The sequence below is a fragment of the Malania oleifera genome, chromosome 10, assembly GCF_029873635.1.
Source record: "Malania oleifera isolate guangnan ecotype guangnan chromosome 10, ASM2987363v1, whole genome shotgun sequence".
Lineage (NCBI taxonomy): Eukaryota > Viridiplantae > Streptophyta > Magnoliopsida > Santalales > Ximeniaceae > Malania > Malania oleifera.
The window spans coordinates 92,753,135-92,769,309 of record NC_080426.1 but is presented as its reverse complement, the minus strand read 5'-3'; positions in this window follow the sequence as shown (position 1 = coordinate 92,769,309).

Here is a 16,175-nt window from a genome sequence, read left to right as displayed (position 1 = left end):
ACGATAAGCAAATACTTTAAATTTTTTTCCTTCTATTATTATCTATCAAGTCTCAAAATGCAGGACTACTTCATCTATCTCTCCTTTTATTTATAAGTGATTTAGTGAATCAAAGAACTAATAATAATGTTCCTTAATGATGAAACTCATGACTTTGACAAACTGTATTTCAAATGCATCAGCACGTAAGAAGGAGTATCTGGGGTTCAATTTCAGGTAGATACATTTACGAAACTAGCGGTACCTGTGGATGGTGAGAATTTACTCTGTGAGCTAGTGGGGACCATGGATGGTTAGAGTTCGCTTTGTGAGCCAGCGGGGACCGTGGATGGTGAGAGTTTTCAGTGAGTCAGAGGGAATCGTGGGTGGTAATGGAGATATGTCCCGGGGGTCGGGTTGACCGAATGTCCAACTGATGCACGGAAGATGTATCCGCATTTTGTACTTTACTTGATCAACAAGACTTAGGGGGAGGATATTGATCCGTATGTTTGGTATCGCACCAAGGCGTCCGAAGGGCTTGTTGGTGGCTGAAATTTCTATATAATTAAAAAAAAAAAAGGATGGATGATTTTAGTCATTGTATCTTATATACTAATAATACGACACTATTAATTATTCATTCATAAATTAAGATATAACTTAAGTATTTATTAATTATTTCCATCCATGTATGTAAAATTCTAGCACCCACAAATAAGTGAAGAGATGAAGGATAGAAAATAATTAATAAGCACAAACGTTACATTTTATGGACAAGATAAAATAAAAATTCAAATACATAACTAATTAAAATTTTAAAAAATAAAATCAAATTTATTTCATTCTTGTATGAATAGCTTTACATCTGAAGAATCTCCTGTTATCCATAAAATTTATTATAATACGTGGAAGGGCCCATGCATGCATGCCCTACACGTCGGGTAGGTACCCTACATGTGCCGATACAGACGTCCAGATGAGCTTCATTTGAATAATTAAATGGTGTGGTGGGCGGGGCATCTTTATTTCTCTCTTTCCTTCCACCCATAACTAAGAAAATCCTTTATTTTTGACCTTTTAAAGTGAATAAGAAAATTAAAATCTGAAATTTTTACATTTTTTTTAACGATTAAAAGTTAAAAATTGAAAAAATTTATCTTTCATGTCTCAGTCGAACCGTAATTTTCCCAAATTGTCTCAATCGAACCATAATTTTCCCAAATTTTGACTGGAAAATCCACATGCATGCTGAAAGGAAAAAAAAAAAAAGTGCTTTCTAAAAGCACTAGAATTTTTATAAAAAAAACTTTTTATTGCTTTGATTTTAAAGAAATTAAAGACGGGAGTCTTGACGGGCCATTCCAAGATTATGATGTCAGCTGAATTCATGAATCCGAGGAGAAAAAAGCATGTTAGCCTAAGACAGGACACGTGTCCTCTTCAAAATAAGACAATGCCTTTCATGTTCTTCGAAATGCCTAGAAGCCATTTCAAAATTTGGATCCTCTTCAAAACCAAACTTTTAGTTCCAATGAAAAAAAGCAAAAAAAAATTGTGGAACTGCCATTGTTTGACTGCAATTGTGGGAAGAGGTGGGCACAAACATGAAGTCCATGGAAAAAATGAATTTAGTTATTTTTATCCGCTTTCTTAAAATTTCAGAAATCCTTAGATCTATTTTTTATGGTAATGTCTCTTTGTTCCACTTATAATGCTTTCAAATCTAAGCCAAGACCCCAAATTTTCAATAATCGATATTTGACATTTCAAGTTTAGACTTATTTGATAATTTCTAACTGGGGATGAGCTTTGACGATGTTAAGCATTTTAACTTCATTATAAGTTTAGGGTTATATGATTTATAGTAATGTGATAAAAACCCTAAACCTCAATCTCAACATGATGGACAAAGCATGCTATACTTAAGATTTTTAAATTTAGGCATATATGTAGCATCAAGAATCTTAGAATAGTTAAAAACATTTTTTTCATTTGAAGGGGATTCGCTCAAGCATGCTATTGTCAATATTTTCATACAATAACCAATCATAATGATATATATTAAGCATAGATTGGACATATCACTTTAATTTTCATATTGGCATGCTTTTCAATGGTTCTTAATAAAACAATAGTGTATACTAAAATTTAAAATTTTAAAAACAAAATACTATTTAGACATTTAAAGCATTAAGACCCCGTTTGTATTGTATCCTAAAATCTTATGAGTATATTAAAATTTCTTTAAGATAAACCTCGTAAGACATCATGTTATTAAGCTAATTATCATGATTCATACAAGGATTTAACACAATATATGCATTATGAATCATGTCATGAAATATATAATAAAGTAGGAGGAGGATAGATACATACCTTTCCATTTTACTCCTTCTTAAACGTTTAAGTTCAGAGTGCCTTACTCCTCTCTCTCGGTTTTTCTATCGCTCTTAGGGTTCCCAAATATCCCTTATTACTATTACAAGACATAATCTTTTAAAGACATTAGTAGCTAAGGCACCATATAAATATATGTATGACATTCAAATGATATGCATTAAAACTATGTTATGCATATTTAAATCATTTTCAGGTTTGGGAAACATGCATTTTTTTAAATAAAAAAACATTTTAATGGGATATGAAAGACTTCGATAACACATTACAAATCTTCCAATCATTTGATTCTGTAAAAATCATTTTCAATATTCAGAGAGTAAAATGTACGTAATAAAATAGTGGAGGATTTGCAAAGGGTTGATCCTCAAAACAGGGATACACAAAAAAATGAGCCATTGCAAGCTTTATGCAAATAGCGGTTAAGCTTATTATAACCAGGCCCTGATACCGATTGATGTAATTGGTGTGATCCCAAGAGGGGGGATGAATTGGGTATTTAAAAATATTTCAGCTAATTTAAGCATTTTGCCAATTCACCACAAATCATATCCCATTCAAATATAGTCATGTATATAAAGTGATTAAGCAATGTGTGCAAACATACACATATAGAGCATATCTCATTAATAAATGTGTGCATGTGAATAATTATATCCATGGATGAACAAACATACACATACTGAATTTAAAGTGCAGTAATTAAATGTGTGTGTGTGTGTGTGTGTGTGTGTGTGTGAGAGAGAGAGAGAGAGAGAGAGAGAGAGAGAGAGAGAGAGAGAGAGAGAGAAATGATTTGTTATCGAGGTTTGGTCAAACCAGCCTATGTCCCTGCCTTAGACATACCCCCCAAGGATTCCACTAACCCTTCTCACTTAACGGGTGGAGTAGAAATCGTTTACAACTTCCTCTCCTTATTGGGCGAGGAATACCCCAGGTCACATTACAGGACTGACCCCACCCTACACACCTCTCCTTACCGGGCGAGGTATACCCTAACTTAATTATCAGGTTGAGCTGAACTGGTCTCCCTTACGGAGCAGAGATTCCCTAGTTCAATTACGGGCTGCGCCCATTCGGTCTCTCTTACGGGGCAAAGACTCCCTAATTCAATTAACGGGATAAACTCAACTGGAACATAAAAATATTCTTGTACATATAAAAATGCTTCTGAAAATATAAGTAGAGATGTACAACATTAAAGCTCAAATATGCACTATATAATGATATGAATTTATACTCAGTAGAGTAAGGGTGTTTTCCAAAATAATTTATGTATTCTTTGAATATGATGTACATAATAAGATGCTTCAAAGATTTGAACCGTAATAAAATACTTCTCTAGCAATATTTTCAATACAAAATTGGAGAACCTATGGTTTTACTTTTAAAAGCATTTTGCAAATGATAATCTTTGATTTAAAGATATATATATATGATAAGTACTCAAGGATTCATGTAAGATTGATTGTTTCTTCAAAAATATTTATCAAAAGAGATTATGTGAAGAAGTATAAGCTTTACTCTCCAAAAATGTTTTTCAAGATGAATATATAAATGAGAGTAAATGATCTAAGATGATTAAAATAAATGCCCAAATAAAAATACTCTCTTGAAGAAAATTTTCAAGGAATGATTAAGAGAGTAAGAGAGTAAAAAAAAGTTTGCCCCAACAAAAAGATTTTTGCAAAATAAAATGTATGGGAACTTTGATTAGAGATTTGCCCAAAATATTTGAGAGAAAAATTTTGCTAATCAAAGTTGCTAATTGAAGTTATGTGAGGGGTATTTATAGAATCTGAGAAAATTATGACTGTTGGGGACACGCTTGCCATTTTGGAAATGTTTAATTATGAAATTAATTACATTTTAGGGCTTAAAAAATTTCCAACCCAAGAGGTTCGGACCACTGACCCTCAACGTCGGTCGTTCGAACACACAACAATTTTGAATTTCGGGACATGTTTGGTCGGCTGTGGGTGGTGGTCGGTTGGTTGGCCAAGGCGATTTTTGAGCCCTCGTAGGTTCGGTCGCCCGAGCAAAGGTTCTTCTTCCTCTTCTCTTCTCTAAAGAGTTTTTTTTTTTTCCCCAATGTTTTAATTTTTTGCCATTTCCTTTCTCTAAATGATTCTTCTCCTAGTCTTTGCATTTTTTCACTTCTCATTTTTTGCCTTCATGGAAAGTAGAGCTCGAATTTTTGAAGAGGTAAAATGGGGCATTGCTATGAGTGGGCTGTTGAAGAAAGGAGGTGATGACGATAATTTCACCTAATTCGGCGGCTATCACTCTCGAAAGGAGGTGGGTTCAAGAATAGACCTCTTAGCATATAGAATTCTAATTTTGAAGACTTGTAAGAACCTATCGGCAACATTAACACTTAAATTTCATTGAGATCATGATCACCATGCATATAATGATCGATGATGGTCATGATACTCTAAAAAATTTGATAATAACGTGGAATTCAGATATTAAGATGTTTGAAATCTCTCTCTCTCTCTCTCTCTATCTATCTGCTCTCTCTCTCTCTCTCTCTCTCTCTCTCTCTCTCTCTCTCTGTTGGTGCCTTGGACTTATGAAGTCAAGCAAACAATTTGATTATTGCAATGTAATGATTTAACATTCTTCTTTTTGAGGCAAATGATTCAAAATGTATATTTGATTTTTCTAAAAAAAATAAATCAAAACTACTAATTTAGAGATCATTTATCATTTTTTATGAATTAAGTGAGACGGGTATGATTAAAAGTTGTTAAAAGAATAAATTCCACAACTATTAATATAGCTTTGTCGCCTTTGTAAAATTCCTAAAAGAATTGACAGATCTCATCCTATTATTTGTTTTGGAATTTTAAGGGTAAGAGAACATTTTTTAAATATTTATAAAGAAAATAATTTACTAGTTAATGTTTTTTTATATGTAGTTTAGCCGTTGATGTAAACAGAATAATTAATACTTTTAAAGAAAATTTTAACTAATAAACAAATGTATACACATGCAATGCATGTGCGCTGACTAGTAGGTTTAAAAACATGGAAAACTTTAAATAATTTTTTTATTATTTTTCATTGATGACTTAAATCCTCATCATCTCTTAAAAATAATAAAGAAAGTGATTTAAGATATACCTTATCATATTTCCACCAAAATGATAAGCAAATACTTAATTTTTTTTTTCCTTCTATTATTATTTATCAAGTCTCAAAATGCAGAACTACTTCATCTATCTCTCCTTTTATTTATAAGTGATTTAGTGAATTAAAGAACTAATAATAATGTTCCTTAATGATACACTATACAATGAGACTCATGACTTTGACAAATTGTATTTCAAATATTCCAATATTGTATTTTGATAGACTCTCCATTAATCATTAAGGATGCATGATTTTAGTCATTGTATCTTGTATACTAATAACACTACACTATTAAGATATACCAATTTACCTATTATTCATTCATAAATTAAGATATAACTTAATTATTTATTAATTATTTCCATGCATGTATATATGTACCTTGTGTAATACATGTATGTAAAATTCTAGCACCCATAAACCAATATGTGTGTACTTACTATTAATTAAGAAAAGAGATAAAGGAGCCCCCACGGGCATGGCGTGGTGGAAAGGCATCGACAAGCAAGAATGAGCATTGAGAGTTCAATTCTAGGTATATATACTCACAGAACCAGCGGTACCTGTGGATAGTGAGAGTTTACTCTGTGAGCTAGCGGAGACTGTGGATGGTAAGAGTTCGCTCTGTGTGCCAGCGGGGACCGTGAATGGTGAGAGTTCTTTGTGAGCCAGCGGAGACCATTGATGGTAATGGAGATGCGTCTCAAGGGTTGGATTGACTGAACGTACAACTGATGCACATAAGCTGTGTCCGTATTCTGAAATTTGCCCTAATCAGCGAGACCTGGGAGCGGAGGACGTTGATCCGTAGGTTTTGTGTCTCACCAGGGGGTCTGAATGACTCGTTGGTGGCGGGAGTTCCTATGTAAAAATAAAAAAAAAGAAAGATAAAGGATAGAAAATAATTAATAAGCACAAACGTCACATTTTATGGACAAGATAAAATAAAAATTCAAATACATAACTAATTAAAATTTTAAAAAATAAAATCAAATTTATTTCATTCTTGTATCAATAGCTTTACATCTTAAGAATCTCCTGTTATCCATAAAACTGATTATAATACGGGAACGGAAGGAGCTCATGCATGCATGCCCTACACGGCGCGTAGGGTACCCTACACACGTACGAGGTGAATGTCCAGATGAGCTTCATTTGAATAATTAAATGGTGTGGTGGGCGGGGCATCTTTATTTATCTCTCTCCTTCCACCCATCATCACAACATCTTAAACTTTGGTGTGTAAATTATATAATAAGTTTTTCTAAATTGATATGAATCTACACTTTAATAATTGTTAGAATTTTTTTTATTTACATAACTAAGAAAATTCTTTATTTTTTACCTTTTAAAGTGAATAAGAAAATTAAAAGCTGAAAATTTTACAATTTTTTTTAACGATTAAAAGTTAAAAATTGAAAAAAAATTATCTTTCACATCTCCGTCGAACCGTAATTTTCCCTAATTTTGGCTGGAAAATCCACATGCATGTAGAAAGAAAAAAAAAAGTGCTTTCTAAAAGCACTAGAATTTTTACAAAAAGAAAAATTTATTGCTTTGATTTTAAAGCGTGGGTGCAGAAATTAAAGGTGGGAATCTTGACGGGCCATTCCAAGATTATGATGTTGGCCGAATTCATGAATCCAAGGAGGGAAAAACATGTTACGGGCCATTCCAAGATTATGATGTCGGCCAAATTCATGAATCCAAGGAGGGAAAAACATGTTAGCCTAAGAGAGGACATGTGTCCTCTTCAAAATAAGACCTTTGGCTCCATTTAATAGAGCCCAAAAAAAAATTACAACAGTATTATTAGCTTAAATTTTTAAAGAGAAAATGGATTTATAGTTAGAATATAGAATAATATTACTAATAAATTGCCTTTATTTTCTAGTTGACCAAGAGGTTAGATAACAAAAAAAATAGACTAATCACCACTTGGACATTTTAGCAAACATGTAACGAAACATCGTAAAATGTGAAACAATGTCTTTCATGATCTTCGAAATGCCTAGAAGTCATTTCAAAATTTGGATCCTCTTCAAAACCAAACTTTTAGCTCCATGGAAAAAAAGCAAAAAATTTTGTGGAACTGCCATTGTTTGACTACAATTGTGGGAAAAGGCAGGCACAGACATGAAGTCCATGGAAAAAATGAATTTTGTAATTTTTATCTGTTTTCTTAAAATTTCAGAAATCCGTTGATCTATTTTTTATGGTAATGTCTCTTTGTTCCACTTATAATGCTTTCAAATCTAAGCCAAGACCCCAAAATTTCAATAATCAATATTTGGCATTTGAAGGTTAGACTTATTTCATAATTTATAATTGGGGATGAGCTTTGACGATGTTTAAACATTTTAACTTCATTATAAGTTTAGGGTTATATGATTTATAGTACTATGATAAAAACCCTAAACCTCAATCTCAACATGATGGACAAAGCGTGCTATACTTAAGATTTTTAAATTTAGGCATATATATAGCATCAAGAATCTTATAACAGTTAAAAACATTTTGTAAGGGATTCACTCAAGCATGCTATTGGCAATATTTTCATACAATAACCAATCATAATGATATATATTAAGCATAGATTGGACATACACTTTAATTTTCATATTGACATGCTTTTCAATGGTTCTTAATAAAACAATGGGTCTTAATAAAACCCCGTTTATATTGTATCCTAAAATCTTATGAGTATATAGAAATTTCTTTAAGATAAACCTCGTAAGACATCATGTTATTAAGCAAATTATCATGATTCATACAAAATTTAACACAATATATGCATTATGAATCATGACATGAAATATATAATAAAGTAGGAGGAGGATAGATACATACCTTTCCATTTTACTCCTTCTTAAACGTTTAAGTTCAGAGTGCCTTACTCCTCTCTCTCGGTTTTTCTATCACTCTTATGGTTCCCAAATATCCCTTATTACTATTACAAGACATAATCTTTTAAAGACATTAGTAGCTAAGGCACCATATAAATATATGCATGACATTCAAATGATATGCATTAAAACTATGTTATGCATATTCAAATCATTTTCAGGTTTGGCAAACATGCATTTTTTTAAATAAAAAAACATTTTAATGGGATATGAAAGACTTCGATAAACACATTACAAATCTTCCAATCATTTGATTCTGTAAAAATCATTTTCAATATTCAGAGAGTAAAATGTACGTAATAAAATAGTGGAGGATTTGCAAAGGGTTGACCCTCAAAACAGGGATACACCAAAAAATGAGTCATTGCAATCTTTATGCAAATAGCGATTAAACTTATTGCAACCAGGCTCTGATGCCGATTGATGTAATTGGTGTGATCCCAAGAGGGGGGATGAATTGGATATTTAAAAATATTTCGGCTAATTTAAGCATTTCGTCAATTCATCACAAATCATATCCCATTCAAATATAGTTGTGTATCTAAAGTGATTAAGCAATGTGTGCAAACATACACATATAGAGCATATCTCATTAATAAATGTGTGCATGTGAATAATTATATCCATGGATGAACAAACATACACATACTGAATTTAAAGTGTAGTAATTAAATATGTGTGTGTGTGTGTGTGAGAAAGAAAGAGAGAGAGAGAGAGAGACAGCGAGACAAATGATTCGTTATTGAGGTTCAGCCAAACCAGCCTATGTTCTTGTCTTGGGCATACCCCCCAAGGATTCCACTAACCCTGCTCACTTAACGTGTAGAGTAGAAACCATTTACAACCTCCTCTCTTTATTGGGCAAGGAATACCCCAAGTCACATTACAGGGCTGACCCCAACGTACACACCTCTCCTTACAGGACGAGGAATACTCCAACTCAATTACTAGGCTGAGTTGAATTGGTTTCCCTTAAAGGGTAGAGACTCCCCAGTTCAATTACGGGCTGAACCCAACCGATCTCCCTTACGGGGCAAAGACTTCCTAGTTCAATTAACGAGCTGAACCCAACCGGTACATAAAAATATTTTTTACATATAAAAATGTTTCTGAAAATACAAGTAGAGATGTACAACATTAAAGCTCAAATATGCACTCTATGATGATATGAATTTATGCTCAGTAGAGTAAGAGTGTTTCTCAAAATAATTTATGTAATATTTGAATATGAATTAGATGCTTCAAAGATTTGAATCCTAATAAAATACTTCTCTAGCAATACTTTCAATACAAAATAGGAGAACCTAGGGTTTTTCTTTCAAAGACATTTTGCAAATGATAATCTTTGATTTAAAGATATATATATGATAAGTACTCAAGGATTCAAGTAAGATTGATTGTTTCTTCAAAAGTATTTATCAAAAGAGATTATGTGAAGAAACATAAGCTTTACTCTCCAAAAATGTTTTTCAAGATGAATATATAAATGAGAGTAAATGATCTAAGATGATTAAAATAAATGCCCAAATAAAAAGACTCTCTTGAAGAAAAATTTCAAGGAATGATTAAGAGAGTAAAAAAAAATTTGCCCCAACAAAAAGATTTTTGCAGAATAAAATGTATGGGGGAACTTTGATTAGAGATTTGCCCAAAATATTTGAGAGAAAAATTTTGCTAATCAAAGTTGCTAATTGAAGTTATGTGAGGGGTAGTTATAGAATCTGGGAAAATTATGACCGTTGGGGACACCCTCACTATTTTGGAAATATTTAATTATGAAATTAATTACATTTTAATGCTTAAAAAATTTCCAAGCCAAGAGGTTCGGTCGGCTAACCCTCAGCGTCGGTCAATCGAACACACACAACAATTTTGAATTTTAGGACAGGTTTGGTCGGTTGTGTGCTGTTGTCGGTCAGCTGACCAAGGCAATTTCTCAAGCCTTCATAGGTTCGGTCACCTAGGTAAAGATTCACTCTGCCAATTCTTGAGGTTTGATCACCCGGAGCCCTTTTGACCTATAAGGTTGCTCAACTGAGGAGCAGAGAACGGACCTAAAATGTATGTTTGGTTGGCCGAGCATTTTATTTCATTTGGGGGCCGGCCGCCTGAGCTTGACCTAAATTACATTTTTGCCCTCAAGGCGAGTTCGGTCTGCTGAGGTGTTTTAAAATGTAGAGACTTGAACCTAGAAAATAAAGGAATTAAATAAGAAAGAAAAAGGGAATTTTAAGCAGACTTCGTTGACAAACTCCATGTTCTTGTCGACGAAGGCCCTTCTGAGGTTCGTCACTGAAATTCAGAATTTCATCGACGAAGAGATCCAGAACGTCCAAAAAATGTCAAGCTTAGGGTTTGTTGACGAGGCCCTTCCTTTGTCGATCAATGGCCTTGTAGGGCTCGTCGATGAAGGTGTCATTTCATCGATGAATTTAACCATATCAAGCGGTATATAAATAGATTTTCAATTGCTTCAAGGTTAAGAAATCAAAATATCTCTCCTTCTCTCTCTAGAACCTGCACCCACTCTCTCTCTCTCTCTCTCTCTCTCTCTCTCTCTCTCTCTCTCTCTCTCTCTCTTCAATCCTTCACTGTTCGTTGCCCATTTCAACGAGCAAAGGTTACCACGAGGATTAGGGAGCAAATATCTACAGATCTAGTGGAGTGGATTCTTGATTTTGGGAAAAAGCTAGGGTTCGATTTTTGAGTGTCTCAGGTGTTTTTTAGGAAATAGGTAAGGAGATTATATTATGTTTGTTATGTTTATGAGTTCTAACGAATTGAAATGTTAAAAAGGATTTTAGATAAACAAATACGACTTTTTTAGGTTTTCCGAGCCTAGGTTTCGATTAACCGACTATATTTTCAAAACTAACCTTTTAAATTTAAGTATGATATTTTTAAAATATAGTATTGTTATTTTTGAACGTTTTTACTAGTTGGAAAGTTGTTATTTCAAACCATAGGCTTGATTTAAAATCAACCAAGGACTGTAAGGTTGATTATCTCCATTTTCCCCGTATTTAGCTATATATTTTTATTTAGTAAAATAACAATATAGAGATATTCATAGCCTCGTTCTAGTAGCAGTATGTATGTTCTCAAGTTGATGAGTTATGTATGAGTTACTAGAAGAAAATTGTGTTGCATGAGTATATTTTTAATTGGCATTAAATAAGCAGGTTTTGTGTAATATTGAACTGTAACGGCAATAATCTGAGATGAGAAATATGATGGCAATATGCCAAGAGAAAAGAAGAGAAGAGATGAGATGAGATGTGATGGCTAAATGTCGAGTTTATGATGCGTTGGTTTTTTATTGAGTCAGTATCTGACATATATATTTTACAGAGATATGTACAAGTATGTTATATTACATTTTTATGAAATGAATGATGATTACAGTTTTATATGATGTAAATTGCCATATATGATAGTAGAGTCTTGTTATGATGTTCTTATGGTTAAGCACAGTACCGTAGCTATATGTATGTATGGATGCAACCACACTGCTCAGCTAGAGTGTGGATAGGAAAGGTGACTGGTGGCCTGGGTAAAGTACTCCCCGAAGGATTGATTCTGGGGCCCCATTCGACGGAGTATTCTGAATGACTCAGCCTTCTGGTGGCCTGAGAGAGAGAGAGAGAGAGAGAGAGAGAGAGAGAGAGAGAGAGAGAGAGTAGGCACCATTGTACTACTTTATGTTTGAATTAGCATTAGTTGGCCGGCTATTTGCTAGGTCCAGCCTTCGGGCCACACAACCCGTCATGGGGGGAAGCATGTCGCACATGTATGTGATGGCGTGATGACGCTAGGCCTATAGACCAGGTTGTATCTTCTAGGCATATATGGCCATATTTACTATGGAAATGGCTATATTGAGCCAAAGTATGCATTTTTATATTTATAGAGTAGCACAGTTTTATAATGTCAATTAAATGTATTTAAATGTTAGCAGTATATGTAGACACGAAATCTCATGCTAGCCACACACAGATAATAATATAATTTGTCTTACTGAGAGGTATCTCACCCTAGCATACAAATGTTTTTTCAGGTCCTCTGAGGGAGCAAGCCTAGCGTGTTGCCAGACAGAGTTAGATAGTAGACAGTCCTTGTCAGAGCTGGTGAGATTTTATACAGTGTCTGTATTTTGGGGATTGTATATGTAGAAGATTATGTTTTCAGTTATGTATGGATGTATATGAGAAATAGTTAGAAACTCTAGTAAATTTTATTAGAAAATGTATGTAATCCGCTGTGCATGTTTATGTAGTTCAGAATGGAACACCCGATTTTTCCTTATTTGGGGGGGTTGTTTTTGTATGGTATCAGAGATATGTATGTATGTATGTATGTATGTTTAGTGGCACACCGAGCCCACCAAAAGGGTCGGGGCGTTACAGTTGGTATCAGAGATAACCAGGTTGTTAGGTTTTGTAGACTTGGTTAGACGAGGTTAAGAGATCTTACCAGAGTATAGGAGTTAGAGTATGATAATGATAGAAATGGGTATGATAGGACTTTCAGGTTTAGCTTCATAAGCCTAGAGATAGAAATCCATTGGTGGACTTTTGTATTTTTTTGGTTCAGTCGACGGGTTCAGAAAATCACTGCAATCCATCGACGGTTTTATTTCTGAGTGGAGGGACAGAACTTGAGTTAGAATAAGAGTATCAAGTTAGCAGAGTATGTCGTTATTAGAGACGTTAAGTCAGTGAAATTAGTTTTATAGTATTGTAGTTGTGGCAAATATATAAAGTACTAAGATTCTAAACAATTTTTTCAATTGTCTCTTTAGGATAGAGTCCAGGGATAATACTGCGAACGCTGGTGGCAATAGCAGTGAGGGGGCTGGCCATGAGGCTGGTAGTGATACTACGATAGTACTTCGTGACTTTGCCCAGTAGTTTATTGCAGAGGTCATGCGGAGTTCTAGGGGGTAGGACCGTCCCATGGCTGAGTTGGGAGGTTCCATTGATCAGTTTACTAGACTGAAGCCTCCTACCTTCGGGGGAGTACAGACTCGATCCAAGCAGAGAATTGGATTCGGGAGATCGAGAAGATCTTAGCTGTTCTACGTTGCATGGATGAGCAGAAGGTGCTCCATGCGACATTCAAGTTGACTGGAGAAGCCAAGAGGTGGTGGGAATTAGTGAGGATGTTGGAGGAACAGAGGCCGTTACAGGTGGCGATGACATGGGGCCATTTCAGAGAGGTGTTCTTTGAGCAGTACTTTCCAGCCACGGTTAGGAATGCGAAGATGGAGGAGTTCATGGTCCTGACATAGGGGTAGCTATCAGTTTAGTAGTACGCTACCAGATTCATGGAGCTATCTTGCTTTGCTCCATTTATGGTACCAGATGAGGTAAGGAAAGCTTGACATTTTAAGAGGGGTCTAAAGAAGGAGATCCGAAAGCAGACGACGATGCTGCAAATCTAGGACTTTGCTAATCTGGTGGATAAGGCCACCGTGGCAAAGGAGAGCCTACAGAGGGATTCAGATGTCCAAAATCCGAAGAAGAGGACAATGCCTTCTAGTTCTTATACAGGTGAGAAGTAGGGCACTTGGAAGAAATATGGTGCTGGTGGAGGCCAGTGGCGAGAGACTGGGGGTGGTACATCTCAGGGTACCACACCTTCCTTTGCTTGTCCTACATATGGCAAGCATCATGTGGGGATTAGGTATTTGCTATCGGTGTGGTAGACCAAGGCATATGGTGCATGAGTGTAGCACATCGAGGAGCAATACAACCCCACAACAACCATCTCGTGGAGGTGCTCAGGTACCACGTGGCGGATACCAGAGGGGTACAACCCAGGTAAGGGTGTATTCCCTAACTCATGGCGACAAAGAGAACGTAGGAGATGTGTTAACAGGTAATATTTATACGCTTTCAAATAAAGCTTTGGTATTATTTGATTCAGGAGCAACACATTCCTTTATTTCCTAGGGATTCGTTAAATTATGTGGGTCAGAGGCACAACTATTAGATGCAGAATTAGCAGTGGCTACACCATCAGGGTTAGTAGTCATATGTAGTAAGGGGATTCAAAATTTTCCAATATAGATTCAGGGGAGAGTACTACCCTGGGGAGCACCAGTGCTGTTTGTGAAGAAGAATGATGGGTCGATGAGGATGTGCATCGACTATAGAGAGATTGTAATGACCCAAATTTAAAATGAAATTTAAATAATAAGAAAAGGGATATGGAAATCGGAAACAAAAGGAGGCTGTCAACTTCGTCGACGACATTGAACTTTGGAAGGACTAACGGAAAAAGGGGGGGATTAGCAGGACTTCGTCTACGAAGGCTTAAGAGAATTCGTTAACGAACACAGGGGCTCATCGACGAGAAAATACTGAGAGGGGTTCTGAGGTAGCCTGAATTTCGTTGACGAATACAGGGTCTCGTCGACAAAATTTGTGAAGGACTCATCGATGAAGGTCGGGCTCGTCGATGAAATTTGCTATTTTATATATATGAAAATCCGGATTTTAAAGCTTCTTTAAGAAGCTAACACGTCTCTCTCTCTCTCTCTCTCTCTCTCTCTCTCTCTCTCTCTCTTCATTTTTGGGCTATTTTTACACCGGATCAACAATCCGAAGTCACCACGACGCTCCTGACGGAGTTCTCTCCAAATTTGCTGGAGCGGATCGTGGGAGAAAGCTAGTTGGAAATCATCCCAAAGTTAAGGTAAGGCTTTTTAAGCCATATTTGGTCTTGCACTAGTTATAAGAAATGTTGTGTGCATGAAAATATTGAAGTTTAATACTGGAGGTTTTCAATTTCAGGGTATTGGTCAGGGAACCCTTCAGGTGTTAAACTTGAATGCTTTTGGGTAAAAACTTTCTACTCAATATTTGGGTTTTTGGTAGTTGAGGAAAATATTGTATGCTTCGAAATACTGAACGTTAATTCTGAGATTTTTTATTTTCAGGGTGTTGAGTTAGGAACCCTGCGGGTGTGGGGCAGTTTTATAAGGGGCTTTCCAGGAATTAGGTAAGGGGATAAATTAAGCTAGTATTGTTTTGGAAAATGCTTATATATATATATATATATGTAGTTATCATTTGACTTATGGAAAATGTATATGATTATATATATATATATATATATATATGTCTTATATTTGCAAAATACTATGAAAATGATCGTATGTTGAATATGTAGAAAATCTATTGTGTGGCATGAGTAAACATGTTGTGAAATGTTGTTTTCTGGGGATGTGGAGGATATGGATTTTTATGATGAAAAACTGGTGTACGGGCCGTGATGTTTATATATATATATATATATATATATGGATGTGATTTTCCGACGTATGGGCTGTACTATGTGATTTGCTGGCGTACGGGCCGTGCTATGTGCTTTGCTGGCGTACGGGCTATGCTATGTGATTTGCCGGTGTACGAGCCGTGCTATGTGGTTTGCCAGTGTACGGGCCGTGCTATGTTAAAATGTGTAATACTGGCGTACAGGCTGATGATTTTCATGATACATGTATATATGTGAAATGATATGATTGATGTGAAAATGAATGATATGAGATATCTATGTATCACAATATTAGTATATGTATATGATATCAGAACCTAGTTGGCTTGGTTTTGGCTAGCACTTGCACGGTACCGTTGCTATGTGTCCATGGTCCTTGTGATCATGATATCTGTGTTAACGCCGCTGTACGGAGTGATGTGAGATTGGATGGTCGATGTGGTTATTTTAAGAAGTGTACTATTATCACCC